Genomic DNA, 15292 nt, shown 5'->3' with positions numbered 1-15292 from the left:
GAAATTTCGTTACCCTCTGTTATTTCTATGTTATTAAAGGCCAGTTTTGCTCGGAGCAGCTGCTAAGCGATAATCGCGCAGTATTGCTCTTATGGAGATTCCGTACGGTAGTTCAGTTTTACTCCGAGCGTCTGACGCTAGCGGCTCTAGCGTCTCCAGCGGCAGACGCAAGTTCTACTGCTCTCGGACCAGTTGTAGACGCGAGAGACGCGCGGCTGTAGTGATTTTTAACATTTTGTGAGCAATTAGTGACTCGAAAAAACCGAATAATATTTACGTTTTCTTGTGAAGAGGACGATAAATTGATTGAGGCGGTAGCTTCACACCCTGCGCTCTACGATTTGAAGCATGAGCTCTACAAAGATCAGCGGGCCAAGGACAAAATTTGGGTGATTATTGGAAATGCACTAGAACGATCCTTCATCCTTTCGATTGGAGAATATCCAATATGGTTACCAATAAATAAAAAATACTTCCATCCTTCATTTCCTCATACATCATCCACTTCAAAATACACTTCATCCTCTTACGAGAGAGACTCATTTTCACAACACAGAAGCACAACACAACACTAGCAATACTGTCAGGATTTTACAGTCGCGGACGCTAAAGTCTGAAGTGGAGCAAAATAGCCTCGCGATCATCGTTCGGCGTCTAGCGTCAGACGCTCCGAGCAAAACGTACCTTAATACTATTATTCGAGTGAAGTGATGGGCTTTCAAACTCGTACTGGTGATCTTTCAAACGGAGAAAAGTAATAAGATGGGACATAATACAATTTGGAACGTTCATATAACAATTACAGGAATGCAATGCTGCGAATTTGTATACAAAGTAATAGGTACCAGAGGAAACATCTACGGAAACTTTAAATTGTTATATTCCATGGTAATACTCATTCAATTTGACAATCAAGTCAGTTATTATAAACGAGATTGAGAATCAAGAAATCAAAAAAGTTATAAGGTATTCCTTCAAGTTGCGTTCACACTAAAGCTGTGAACAAAATGTTCAAGAAAGTTTTCTACAAAAAAGTTATCAATTTTTGGTAAAAAAAGTTGCTGTTCTCAAATGTAGGACAACAAAAGTTGTCAATTTTTTGCCCAGAAAGCGTAGTCGGTGTGACTTGTAGAGATTTTGTTGGCGTCTATCTTGGTATTTCCCACACCGAGTGGAAAACAAAACTTTTTTGGAAAAATCTTCCTTTGCTTTTTTAAAAATTGCCGGGATTTGTTAAAAACTCAGTTGACAACTCTCTGGTGTAAGCGGTGTAAACGTCAGCTTTCCCCCCTCCCTCCTTGGAATAGTTGAAGAAAAGATACTGAGACTTTTATAATCATGTAGTGAAGCTAAAGAAAACCACACACAAGGAAAAAGCGTCCGAGGTTCTGAGGTACTACTCTACTAATTATTTTCTAAGCCACTGAGATACTGGGAATATTCTAATTTTGTGAATATTCAATCACAGTTAAATCATTCCTGTTATGGAACTTAGTCCTGCTTATTTGGGGCATGGCGAAGAAGTGGAAATCGGCTTTGTTTGTTTGCCAACTACAAGTTTCACACCTTCTGCACACACCACATTGGTTCCCAAATTACCATCATCATGACATCAAGGCTAATATTTTCCATAGGATTGATGGAAATTGAATGAGCTTTGCACACTAGAGGAATTTTATTTATGCAATCATCAATTTTTCTCCTGAAATCCAACATTATGCTCCTTGGGCACAAATTTCTTTGTACGCTCAAAAGTTCTTAACTCTGATGGACTCAATTTTAGCGCATGCCTGATATAATTTTCTTTATGTAAAATATCACTTCTCACTTCAGGTAGATAGAAACACAACCACAAACGAGTAAATTTGTAGGTGGTTTAGTAGGTGTAGTGAGGGGAAATTATTCTGCTGTGGGAATTTCCCTGATGCAGACTCGCGCATCCAGTGCGCTTCTCGCAGTTTCAGTGATGTTCCGCCCTTTCAACCGTCAACATTACATTCAGTACCGTACCGAGTACTTTGAACTTACGAGATAGCGGGAGACTAAAAGTCAGTTCAGTTGCCATGACGTTTCAGCCAGCCATGAAAATTTAAGTCTCCTCTACAAGTAAGTTGGACTTTGCTAGATTAGTAAAGATCCGGATTTTTCTTAATCAATTTATTAATCGCAGTTAGAAGTCTCTAAAATACAGTCAGAATCCATAATAAAACGTCTGTGACTTGTAACTTTGATGACATGATGACATTGGAAATATAATATTTTTTCCAGATTCACTTACTTGAATTTTGGTTATTCCATAAAACATAGTAGGCCTTAATAACAACCTTATACCAAATTAATTGAAAATAACTAATAAATTCTTCTGAGAGTAACATTAGGATGCCAAAAGTGAATTATAGTATCCTATCATTGAATTATGGATAACTTATTCTATCCTACTTGCTAGTTACATAAAATATAATATCAAGTACTACTTGGGATGTCAATCCCGGGATCCCGGTCCATTTTTGATACCTAACAATCCCGGGGATTTTTCAGCGTCAATCCCGGGATTTTCGGGATTGTAAACCTAAAATTGTGAATCATATTTTTCCAAAAAAACAATTCAATATTGAATTCATTTACGGTGATGGATATGAGTTTTTATAACTAATTTAAGTGTTTGACTAATTCATTCTACAGGCACAGCCTACAGTTTCATATACATAATATTGATTGTATACTGTACTCTTTATTGGCTTAATAGAATTCGCATTATCAGTTCGCATAATTGGCAGAATTTTTGTTATGTCTCTAAACTTGTTTACACAGCACCACAATTACCAGTCTAGACGGTGCAATATTTGCAATAATGCTCATGGCATTTCCTTGAAATGCATTCCGAACTTTGAAAAGACTTCAGAAATCAGAAATAAAAAAGCACTAAAAGATTCACTCTCTGTCTAATTATTCCTCTCCTCTTCTCTTTCTCTATTGTAAGAAGAATATCTAGTTCAAGTAAATATTTTAGTTTGCTCTACGAAATTTCATTTAGTAGTGTAGTAGTTCAGCTTTCGGGTTGTTTGATCGGTATGGCGTTATGGTCTTACAAAAAGTATTTTATTTTATTATTAATATTATTAATTCAAGTGATATTAATACACTTTACAGTATTTGACGTAATTAAAGTGTGAGCTCTATCCCGTCCTGATGTAGGATAGAAATGCTAGTGTTCTACATAAAAAAGACTCTGATGAGTTATCTTGCTTTCCTCAGTTCTCACTATCATCTAGGATACAGCAAATTTAAGGTAGGACATGGAATATAACATTTACTCCTAATCTTGAAAACATTCATAGAAATGGAATGTTCAATTTTAATATTATTCCCAAGTTTTTTTTTTCATTTTTAATGATAGCCTCTCCCTCTTTAATCCGCCCTTTTTCATCTACACACACTGTTACTGAACATGTAATTGAGGAGGAACAATTGGTTAAAAATGAATTAAACTGATTTTTGCCAATCCCGGGATCAGTCCCGGGATCCCGGGATTGATATTGGATAATCCCGAAATACCGGGATTGGAAATCAGTCCCGGGATTGACATCCCTAAGTACTACCTTCATAGAGGCCTCGGATTTAGTTATTTTGTAGGGATATCTACCTATCTTTTCACTCGCACATAATCTTTCACCTATCATATTTTCTTCTTCTCTCTTCATGCAAAACAAGAACGAAAATTGACTCAATGGACACTTTTCACTCGGATTCCTAACAGAATTTGGTTACAGAATTACAAGATAAGTCTACTTTTTACACGGGTCATAAAACAACGAACTCTTGCTTTCAGAAAAATTTTGTTACTGATTATCAGAAAATGGATAGGAATCAAAAATAAATTGTTCAACAGTGATCAATAATCTGGTGTGGCGCACTCACACAACTTTCCTTGCCATCATGAAAATTGATCACCTGACGCTAGTGTTCACGGGCAATTCAAGTCTACCATTCTAAGATCTGAGCCAGCTGGTGACAGGACTATTAACGCTGGTGACAGGACTATTAACGCTGGAGACACACGATGTCTGCTATCTCTTAATAGTGAATGATTTGATAGAATCAACAGTTGCCAACAGTTTGCAATTGAATAATCACATTTTCTCGAATTTCGAGCTTATTTCAAATTTTAAGTGAAAATGTCACTGAACATTAATTGAAGAGATTTATGCTCAATCTTTTCCACTTGAGATTTTTTGTTCAAATTGTATTTGAAGACTGATAATTGGGAATCTAAAATCAAACTTTGCATAGATGGGGCGAAGCTCCTGAAATTTTTACAGATATGGGACTTGTGGCAATTGTTGAGCTTATCAATGACTATTTTAGGTATAAATTTGATCAAAATCGTTGGAGCCGTTTTTGAGAAAATCTCGAAAAACCCTGTTTTTGACAACATTTTCGCCATTCTAGCCGACATCTTGAATTTCATTTGATTGAAATTGTACGTGTCGGATACACACACACATACACAAACACATACACACACACACACCACACACCACACACACACACACACACACACACACACCACACACACACACACACACACACACACCACACACACACACACACACCACACACCACACACACACACACACACACACACACACACACACACACACACACACAGACCAATACCCAAAAACCATTTTTTTGGACTCAGGGGACCTTGAAACGTATAGGAATTACCTATGGTAATAGGGCAAGGAAAGTAAAAAAGCCTATGTGGTATGTTACCAGTCGGTCAAATCTTTGTTTCAATACCACATGATTTTTCCTATTGTAAGATTTTCCATGATTTTTCTCGTTAATGTGTTTTTATAATTATACAAGAACAAGACATGGAAAACGAAAGACCTCAGAGGAGAGATTGTTCTCTAGAGGTCAGATCTTGATTATATTGCTACAATCGAGACTGATTTAAAAAACTCCAAATATGGAGTTAAAGTTCAAATCTGCTGTGATCCACCAAGATCAGCTTCCTAATTTAATAGCTTAATACTTCATCAGTAGCGGTAGTTTATCACAGGGACCCCTCAAGAATTATTTCAAGAACGCAGTATGCGTACAACCCCCTGGCAACCCTGCTTATTAAGCTGGAAAGGATTTAAATCCATTTGAGATTATTTTTTCAAATAGAACTTATGTGTGTTTCTTCATAAACCGGTTTTTTTCGTAATGAGGCATCATATGAATGCAATAAGCTTGTTATTGATTTGATCAATAACAAATTAATTTCATGTGACATAATGTGTCACATCGGTACGATTTGAGTAATACGAACGATCCCAAACAAATCTATGAAGAACAATAATTCTACAGGAAGGATTCTTCCAAGAGGATGTTCTAAATGAAGCACACTCCGGTTGCTCAGCAAACAATCAGGACGATTATAGCTTGTTCAGTTTTCATTGATATTGAATAGCTGAGAATATTCTATAATTATCCCAAGAACCAAATATCCACTGTGGTAAAACTTAAGGGACGTACAGTATCCATGAATGATTCTTCACTAAGAATCCAGCCAAGCACGCTTTTGTTGTTCAGCAAACAGGCAATAACAGAAACCAATAAGAATGTTTCTGATACCGGTATCTGGTTGCTATATACAGCTGCACCTTACTTCACTGGAAACACTAACTCATTCAATTCAGACTCGTTTATAAATACTACCCTTCATCTGTATTATACCAGAGATGAGTTAGTAATCTTCTCATACCTCTAATTATACATTGTAGTGTAAAGGATACCTTACAAAAGATAAAAAGAGTGCATGAAATGTGAGAAAGGTACTTCAACATCACATGAAGCAGAGAACGACAGTCAATGTAATAATATTTTAACATTATTTTAGCTGTGATTTGACGAAATAGCTTCCGTCCATGCACTTTCCTCCTTTCTCATTTCTTTACTCTGCCAGTGTCAAAATATATTAGTCTTGAACTTGGGGCGATGAATCATGAATCTTTTAATTAATATTGCTGAAACTTCTCACAACCTTGATTAGTTGAACTCTGACCGCCGTACTTTGTCATTCAGTTTCTCTCTACTGACACTTGCTCTGAAACTCAAACATCCATTTAAAACAGAACTTTGTGAGCTCTTTGTCACAACAAGATTCAGGAAAGAAGTTGAACTCGTCCATAACTCTTTAAAGCATTCTGATATTTTTCTAGAGTCTCTCGGAAAGTTAAAATGGGATTTATTAGATATCTAGTTGTAAAAGTTGAACAATGTCAACCAAGATCACCACTCTATTAAGTATTCAAGTGGTACCTATTTATTTATTGTTGAATATATAAGCTAATATTTCATCATAATTTTCCATTGCTTGTATCCAATGCAGTTATGCAACTTTACAATAAGTTTGTATTAGGAGCGTGACACTGATTCTCCCTATTAAATCAAAATCTATCGCTTAAACTGTCTGAGGTTGAACGTTTGAGGTAATTGTAGCTATAAGAATAAGTGAAAGCAATAATAAAGTTCATCACCTGGCAGCCAATCGCCAAATTCATTCATCAAGCATGGTTACTTTCAATAATTAATATAACGCCAATCTCTCTCTCTCTCTCTCTCTTCTTGAGTATTACATAAACCAGCACAAGTGATTTCTTTCTCCCACATGTCATCGTTGACATGATAATCATTAATAATTCATGTTGAATAAATGGAAGGCAATGACATATTTCTCGTTTGGTTTTAGTCTATATATATAAAAGCGAAATGGCACTCACTCACTGACTGACTGACTCACTCACTCACTCACTCACTCACTCACTCACTCACTCGCATAACTAAAAATCTACCGGACCAAAAACGTTCAAATTTGGTAGGTATGTTCAGTTGGCCCTTTAGAGGCGCACTAAGAAATCTTTTGGCAATATTTTAACTCTAAGGGTTGTTTTTAAGGGTTTAAAGTTCGTCTTTTAGCATGTATATTCTTCTTCTCCCAATCTCTCAATTATAATTGAAATTTCCATATCATATGTTACTATAGAACTATAATCTAGATAGAGTACCTCTTTGAAACAGTTGTTAACTGGCAACTAAATTAATTAATAATTTTGTCAGGTTGGCATTCAGTTGAGTTGTCTTTGTTAGGTTGGCACCAAGTTGAAGATTTAAATGCATTTATCGCGGAAAAATATTGATTGGGCACTGCTACTTCAATCCTGGGAATATTATATTACTAGCAGTCAGGCTCGCTTCGCTCGCCATATCCGTTTAGTCTGGACCCCCGACTGGATTGTCCTAACATATGATAAAAATGCAGGCGAGCGAAGCGAGCCTGCTGATCTCATTCTTGGACAATCCAGCCGGGGGTCCAGGGGGCGGAGCCCCCTTGCTAGACGGATATGGCGAGCGAAGCGAGCCTGACGGCTAGTAATGATATATATTTATCACTGTATTGCTATTATAACAGTTATAGAGGTGAAATATTCAATACTTCTAGAATTGGGGTGATTTTAACTGCTGTTTCAAGAAGGTTCATTGATATAGCAATGAAAAATATATAAATATAGAGGGAAAAATCACCGAGAATTTCTCGGACTTGATTTGAACTTTATACCTTCAAATAGAGTTAAAAAAATTGAATTGCACTGTCAAAATGGTTCCAATAAAATGATGAAAGGAGTATTTGCATCGTTCTATTAGGACTGTTCTATTATCGTTTTATTAGGACTGGAATTATTGATAATATGCATAAGGAAACCTCTTTTACCATGCAGAAACTTTACAGTGCAGCTTCGAACTTCTTTGATCTAATAAAATAAAAATCTTAGTTTTGAGAGTGGTTTGCGGAAAGCATTCAACATCACAGCTTTAAAATTGCTGCGCATATTATTCAAAAACTAGAATCTAGTAATGGTCCTTCTTTTCTAGAAACTGTGAGCTAAGAGTATGCGAATTAATCTTTTCAACTGTTCTCCAATAAAGCTTTTCCTAACAGTTTTCACTACGGGTCTGCTTTTATAGAATAGCTCTAGCTAGATAGTATATTACGAGTATAATGCGAAATTTCACACTACTTTTGAATGAGCATTTTGATTTCATAAAAAAACTCCAAAGTGATGAATTGATCTTACTGTTCAACACATATATCTTACTAGTAATTTGGTAGACCTTACAATATGATTATATATTATATATCACAATATTATTATATGAATATTGTGAATATTGTATAATATATGAATATATTATATGAATAGAGTGAACTGTCACTCACTCAATCATTAATTTCACTTATGTCGAATTTAAGGCGAAACTATGTATAAGACAGTATATAAGCCGTCTGGAACGGATTCTAGAAAACTTCCAATGAGAATATAACTAAATTATGCTTTCATTGGAAATGAGATCATTACATCCTCATCATAGCTCCATTAATCAGGAAAGAAAAACTTCATCAGGGTATAGAATTTAAAAGGTCATTGTTTAACACAATGAAATCTTCATCAACACAATAAATTGCAGGATTGGAATTATTCAATAGGAGAAACTAGGTCCAATCGATTGGAGAAGAAGGAACTATTCGTTTTTTCCTGAGCCTTTCCATTCATGACAGTGGAATTGTCTCTTGTGATAAGAATCAATCTTCATCCACAATGTAATATACATGGGATGATGGGAAATATACCTTCTATTTCCAAAGGAAATATATATTTGTGCAGCTCATTGTAGCAACTTAGCAATAGATGTAACTGCTCGGATGTCATGAATCTCAAGCAAAAGCTTACTTTTACTTCTACTTTTGCTGCACTGATATTTGCTTGGTGAATAATTGGGAATGGTGTATTTTACATCTCAATCACTTCTCTTTGGTCTTCAATCACTTAACTAACTGGCTTATTCTGACTGTGTTTTGGAGTATTCTAACGAGCAGACTGCAATCAGGGCGATTTTATCTGGAACCCATTTCGCTTTCGAGCAGTTTTGATAAAATTGGATCGATTCATCTTCCCTCGCCTAATTGATGAAAGATTCAGGAAACGTGCAGGACCAATCAGAATTCACATGAATCTGCTCAATCGATGAATGCTGGAAGAGCTCTATCGTGGGCAAATGAACGAAATGCTGAATACGATCAGATCAGGATCGATGAAAAATGTTTCTGCAGTATTGGATAGAGTCTGAATAATCTTGGTTAATGCAATATCAGAATAGAAAAATGTTTAAATTGGAATACTGTCTAAAAACTTATCAAATTTGAAGGAAAGAATCATTCAAACGGGGATACAAATCAGATTTTGTATGTTTGTCATACGAGTATATCTTGAAAACTTTGAATTTATCTCGAAGGACCAATAAAGAAGAATCTTAAACCAAAAAGAATAATAATTTTTCTCACAAACTATTGTAAATCCATAACGGATAATGTGAGTACAGCATAAAATATCGATTTCAAACATACGATTCGAAGAATATGAGTCTGGGAAATTGAGTTTTCCAGTCAAAGCGAAACACAGAAGTACAGAATTCTCAGGAGTAGCCTACTCCTACTTTGACGTGACTAGTGTGTCCATTCAACTTCAACGTTGCAACGCTTATATCTACAGGATCTCGGTGTTCCTGATAGTTTACATTGAAGTTCTTTTAGATATCGAACTAATATTTTGGATCCCATCAGAGATATATTATTTATTATCTAAATCCAAACTCAATAGCCGAGTTATTGACTCTTCAGAATATGAATAGTGTATTACAATCAAACCTAAGTTGTGATTTTGTCAACTGGTGATAAACCATTCCACAAAAAGTCGATCGGATTTGTTACACAAGCTTTATCGAATAAAATTCATTCGAAAACAGTAGATTCTGAAAATGAAAAATATCCATATGATGATAAACTATCATATAATATGGAGAGACGATACGATGGATGTTTGTCATGCATACTCTACAAAGAATATTATTCCTGTATGTAATTTTCAAGGGTATACCATACAAAAGAAAACAAAAGTATCTCTGCTTTTTCAGTACTAGCATAGCCTATTGTGTTTGAATAAATAACGACTTTCAGCGCTGTCAAAGTTGTCAGAAAAACTTGTAGCGGGATTGCATAGTGGCGCCTTGAATGCCGAACGGGAGACAGGGATAGCTTTATCCATCCTGTTGTCATAATATCAACCTTCTTCAATACAATAAATAATTTTTGTGAATGAATTATCACTTGCAAAAATGACATTCTCGTTATAATCGTATTATGTGTGCTCGACTGTTGAAAATGCAACTAAAGTCATAATGAAGAGGGAAAGAGATCAAAAGGTTACGGAGAAGGGAATAGGGTTCGGGAAGGGAGATCAAAGAGATCGAAATGGTTAGGTATACATTATCAAAAGATTAGTATCCCTTTCTCGTTCCAGTAACCTATGTGTGCTCAAAACTAACCGAAGAAACCTCTATCAGCCTATTAATGCAAGTTCAAGTTTAAGTTTTATTGTTTACATCAGTAAAAAAGAACAAAATACAAAACATCCCATCAGATACATATAACTAACAATTTAAAGATACTACTTCTAAAAGTAGCTTGGCTTGAAAATATGCAATACCAGCACGGAACGGTCGTCGCCAAATCAAAGAACGTGAGTGTTTTTTCACTTCAAAGTTTTATGAAATACGATAGTAATAACTTCTAAAAGGTCAATTTGGAACTATATTATGATGTATCATTAATAATGTAGAAATTAACTCCAAACTTATAAGTACACAACTCATATCAAAATTTTGGAATGATGTAACTGATGATGAACATGAACCTTAACATGTTATGTGAGAACCGATGCAAACAAAAATACTATTTACAAAAGAACTTCCGCAAAGCCCTTGTCCGTGAATAGGAGTTTGAATATTGGGACAAATGGAAAAGATAAGACACATACACACACGCATTCATATCACACAGTCATCAATAGTCGACAATTGACACATCAGAGTATTCCCCTCATTTCATATATATCTCTTAGTGATTATATACTCATTTGAACAGTACAGAATGAATGAAAAATATCACATTTTCACGGGAATAATAATTGTAGAGTTATTTTATTGGAGTGTACTTCCGAAAGTTTTAAGTTATCATGCAGCTCCTCTGTTGAATAGATAATCATGAGAGCATAAAATTTCATCGCAAGTTCACATAATATAGTCAAACTTTAATAGGTTTTCTTCGAAATATATTATCATCTTCATCCGCTCTACAGAACTTCTTACAAAAGACTCGATTCTGCTTGCTGAGAACTATGTTTACTTATTCGTGCTAAGCTAACAGAATGAGATTACTTTTCAGGCTTTATATTATTCTGAATATGGAAGGAATTCTGTTTGCTGAAGTTGTGCAAACCGAGGAAAGTCGTGTACTTGTAGCAGTTCACAAGAACCAATAACTTTCACAGTTACGTACTCATGAAGAAGATATTCATCAAATATTATTTCACATCCTCAAATGATTTGAATTCACAGAATAATAGATATCTGATATACATTACTGAACAAAAACATCTTAGGCAGAAGCCAGGCTCTCAATACTGACCTAAGTTCATATCACTCACTTCATGTCAAGTGACTGTAAGTTCAACAGCTTCAATATCACGTAGTATATTAATAATTATTAACTCTATTCAAATCATTTCTCACGTGGTGTTCTGCTAAGATTCTTGGAATCATCTTATGCGATGATTAAGAATAAGATAAGATAATTCCAAGTGTTCTTTGATATTTCCAAAAATGATTGGATATCATTCTTGCTAGAAATTATCCAAATATTTCCAATAATTATTAATGTACTAAATAATTCCATTCCATTATAATTATTCCTTAAGACATGTTCTGCTAAGGCAATTCTTGGAAATATTTATGATATATTAGGATCCATGAAAGTATGAGAGTAGGATAAATAATATCTTGTCACAAAGTGAATTTTGTGACGAGAGGAGAATCGCTATTTTGTATAGGATTCGGATGATTTTATACCCTATTCTGAACTCTATAGCTTATAGCCTCCCAATACCCTATTCTCTATAGCTTATACCCTATACCTCACACCCTTCCCTGAACTCTATAGCTCTTACCTTAAACCCTATAGAAAATCCTGTTTCCGGGCACGCAGATTCAGTTTGCCGGCCGACAATTCGTAGTTGGTTCAGACTGCGTATTACCTTTCTAAATATAATTATTTGTAGGGATCTGATAGTCGAATCAGTCTCCTTGTATAGGGTTATCTTAATCCCATTCAACACCCACCCTGAATCTCAAAGGCTGGGGGCCGAATCAGCCGGCAACGGCACGGGCAAACAATCTTCCCTTAATCTTAAAAATTTCGCGAAAAAGCAGAGGGTAAAGAATCAGGATAAGGGGAGAACTGTAGGTCCGGTATTTCCACCTGTAAGTACGACTACTGACAAACTTCAGCTTGATACACACCAGAGGAGGAGCGATGCGGCATTTCGCATTCAGATGCTTCTTGCTTATTGGTTTAGATGGAAGAACTCACACACACTGAATCGGGCATGGCGTGGAACGATATGATAAGGCAATCTCCGTAAGATCAACACTTTGTATCACCAAGCCGCGCCTCCACAGGTGTGCTTAGCCTTAGCTTAATCTGTAGCTAAGTATATCTTAGCTAAGTATCTCCTTAGCTTAAACTATATTCTTATGAAAATTATCCAACAATCAGTATTTACATTTATATCTCAATATGAACGTCCTATTTGCTTAGTTAGTTGTTCAGCAGTTTGTATTTTTAGTAATTATTGAATGCAGCTTGCTGGGAAATTGAATGGTTTATCTCCTTGCTGCTGATTTTCCCGTGCATATTCTAAATTCACAGCATATCGAGTTCTACGACCCAAGTTTGGTCGTCGATCGTACCGCGGCTAGGCATTATTATTAGAATTAGAATTTTGTGAATCAGTAGAAAGAAAATAGAAAAAATCTGGTGTGGCGCACTCACACAACTTTCCTTGCCGTTATGAATATTGATCACATGACTCTAGTGTTCCCGCGCATCTCAAGTCTACTATTTAAAAAATCGAGCCAGCTGATGACAGGGCAATAACGCTGGAGACACACGAGGTCTGCTATCTCTTCATAGTGAATGATTTAATAGAATCAACAGTTTTGCCAACAGTTTGCAATAATTGGATAATCACATTCTCTCGAATTTCGAGCTTATTTTTAATATTATAGGTGAAAATGTTACTGAACATTAATTGTAGAGATTCTTATGCTCAATCTATTCCACTTGAAAATTTTTGTTTAAATTATATCTGGAGCCTGATAATTGAGAATCTAAAATCAAAATTTGCATTGATGGGGCGGTGCTCCTGAAATTTTTACAGATATGGGACTTGTGGCAGTTGATAGAACTCATTGATGACTATTTCAGGTATAACTTTAATGAAAATCGTTGGAGCTGTTTTGAGAAAATCGCGAAAAACCCTGTTTTTGACAACATTTTTGCTATTTTAGCCGCCATCTTGAATCGCATTTCATCGAAATTGTTCGTGTCAGATTGTAAGGACCTTACGTTCCAAATTTCAAGTTATTCCGTTAATTGGGAGATGAGATATCGTGTACACAGACGCACATACACTCATACACACACACACACACACACACACACACACACACACACACACACCACACACACACACACACACACACACACACACACACACACACACACACACACACACACACACACACACACACTCAGGGGACCTTGAAACGTATAGAAATTTAAGAAATTGGGGTACCTTCATTTTTTTCGGAAAGCAATACTTTCCTTACCTATGGTAATAGCAGTATCTACTATTAGGTAATAGTAGGTATTGGTAATAGGGCAAGGAAAGTAAAAACAGATCTACCGACGGCTGTTGGATGACGCAATGATTATAACAGCTGATTTTTATTTCTGTGTGTGGCCAGCTCACAAATCTTCTCCCATAAGGATTACATGTAAACACTTTGAAGGACTGTAGGAAAGAGTCCTGAAGTCGAAATTTGATAGGCCATAAACCTGGTCCTGAACATAACGAACAAAACTATAAAAGTCATCAAATTCGGCGCACATATAAAGAAGTTATTGAATGTCAAAATTTGAGGCTCGATTTCTATTTATATACAGGGTGTTTATGAACTCCCTACAAATACTCTAGGGCATTGTTCCTGAGTAAAAAACATATCTAAATATAATATTTAAATTGTCCGGAAATCTTCAGTTACTCACACAGCGGCCATTCTGCTTTTTTCACTTATTATTTTCCTCTAAATAATGGTTGAACATACAAAATTGAAACTACGCACGATCATTAATAACAACTCGACAAAGCTACAAAAAAATTATAATGACTTTACAAATTCATAAAACAAAATGGAGGCCATTTGAAATTTTGTTTCTCGAATAACTCAGAAACCCTTGGTTTTACAAAAACCTACAGGAATAACTTGTTTTAGTAAATTCAATTGCCTATCGATTGATATCGGAATTTTCAAGATTAGACCAATATTAACTGAGATATGGCAGCTTTAGTGGTTGGTGACCCATGTTAAGAGGGTTATGTAACGTTATTTTATTGTTTGAAATGACCTGAAATCGCTTACTATTAACATTCAATGCAATAGAGAGTGTTGCATCATTGAGGCGACTCTATCAGCATGCCTTGGTTTACACTGCAACAAACTTTCAGTGGTCACCTATCACTAAGACTGCCATATCTCAGTTATTATTGATCCAGTCTAAAAAATTCTGGTATCAATCGATAGGCAATTAAATTTACTAAAACAAGTAAGTTATTCCTGTAGGGTTCTTGTAAAACCAAGGGTTTCTGAGTTATTTAGTAAACAAAATTTTAAATGGCCGCCATTTTGTTTTATGAATTCGAAAAATTATCATAATTTTTTTCTAGCTTTGTCCAGTTGTTATAAATGATCGTGCAAAGTTTCAATTTCGTATGTTAAACCATTATTTGGAAAAAAAATAATAAGTGAAAAAAGCAAAATGGCCGCTGTGTGAGTAACTGAAGACTTCCGAACAATTTAAATATGATATTTAGATATGTTTTTACCCAGGAACAATGCCATAGTTTATTGGTAGGGAGTCCGTAAACACCCTGTAGATTATCTGTAATCACTAATATACAGGATGTCCCCCAAAAAGTGTAACAGCCAAAGACCATAGATTACAAATTAAATTTGTAACAAAAATCTCCAGTAAAATTTTCTCATATCGACCTTAGTTTTCAAA

The 15292-nt window shown here is 35.4% G+C and overlaps 1 protein-coding gene across 1 annotated transcript in view; it reads left to right on the top strand.

The window, feature by feature from the left end:
* The first annotated feature begins 65 nt into the window (after nucleotides 1-65).
* The window catches only part of LOC111046567 (RYamide receptor), a 121827-nt gene continuing 106600 nt past the window's right edge, over nucleotides 66-15292 (top strand). The window contains exon 1 of the mRNA XM_022332144.2: nucleotides 66-2106. The gene's annotated coding sequence lies outside the window, so the exon portion shown is untranslated. The remainder of the gene's footprint in view (nucleotides 2107-15292) is intronic.

This window comes from Nilaparvata lugens, chromosome 2 (assembly GCF_014356525.2).
Source record: "Nilaparvata lugens isolate BPH chromosome 2, ASM1435652v1, whole genome shotgun sequence".
Classification (NCBI taxonomy): Eukaryota; Metazoa; Arthropoda; class Insecta; order Hemiptera; family Delphacidae; genus Nilaparvata; species Nilaparvata lugens.
Note: the sequence above shows the minus strand (reverse complement) of the source record. Positions and strands in the feature narration are given on the sequence as shown.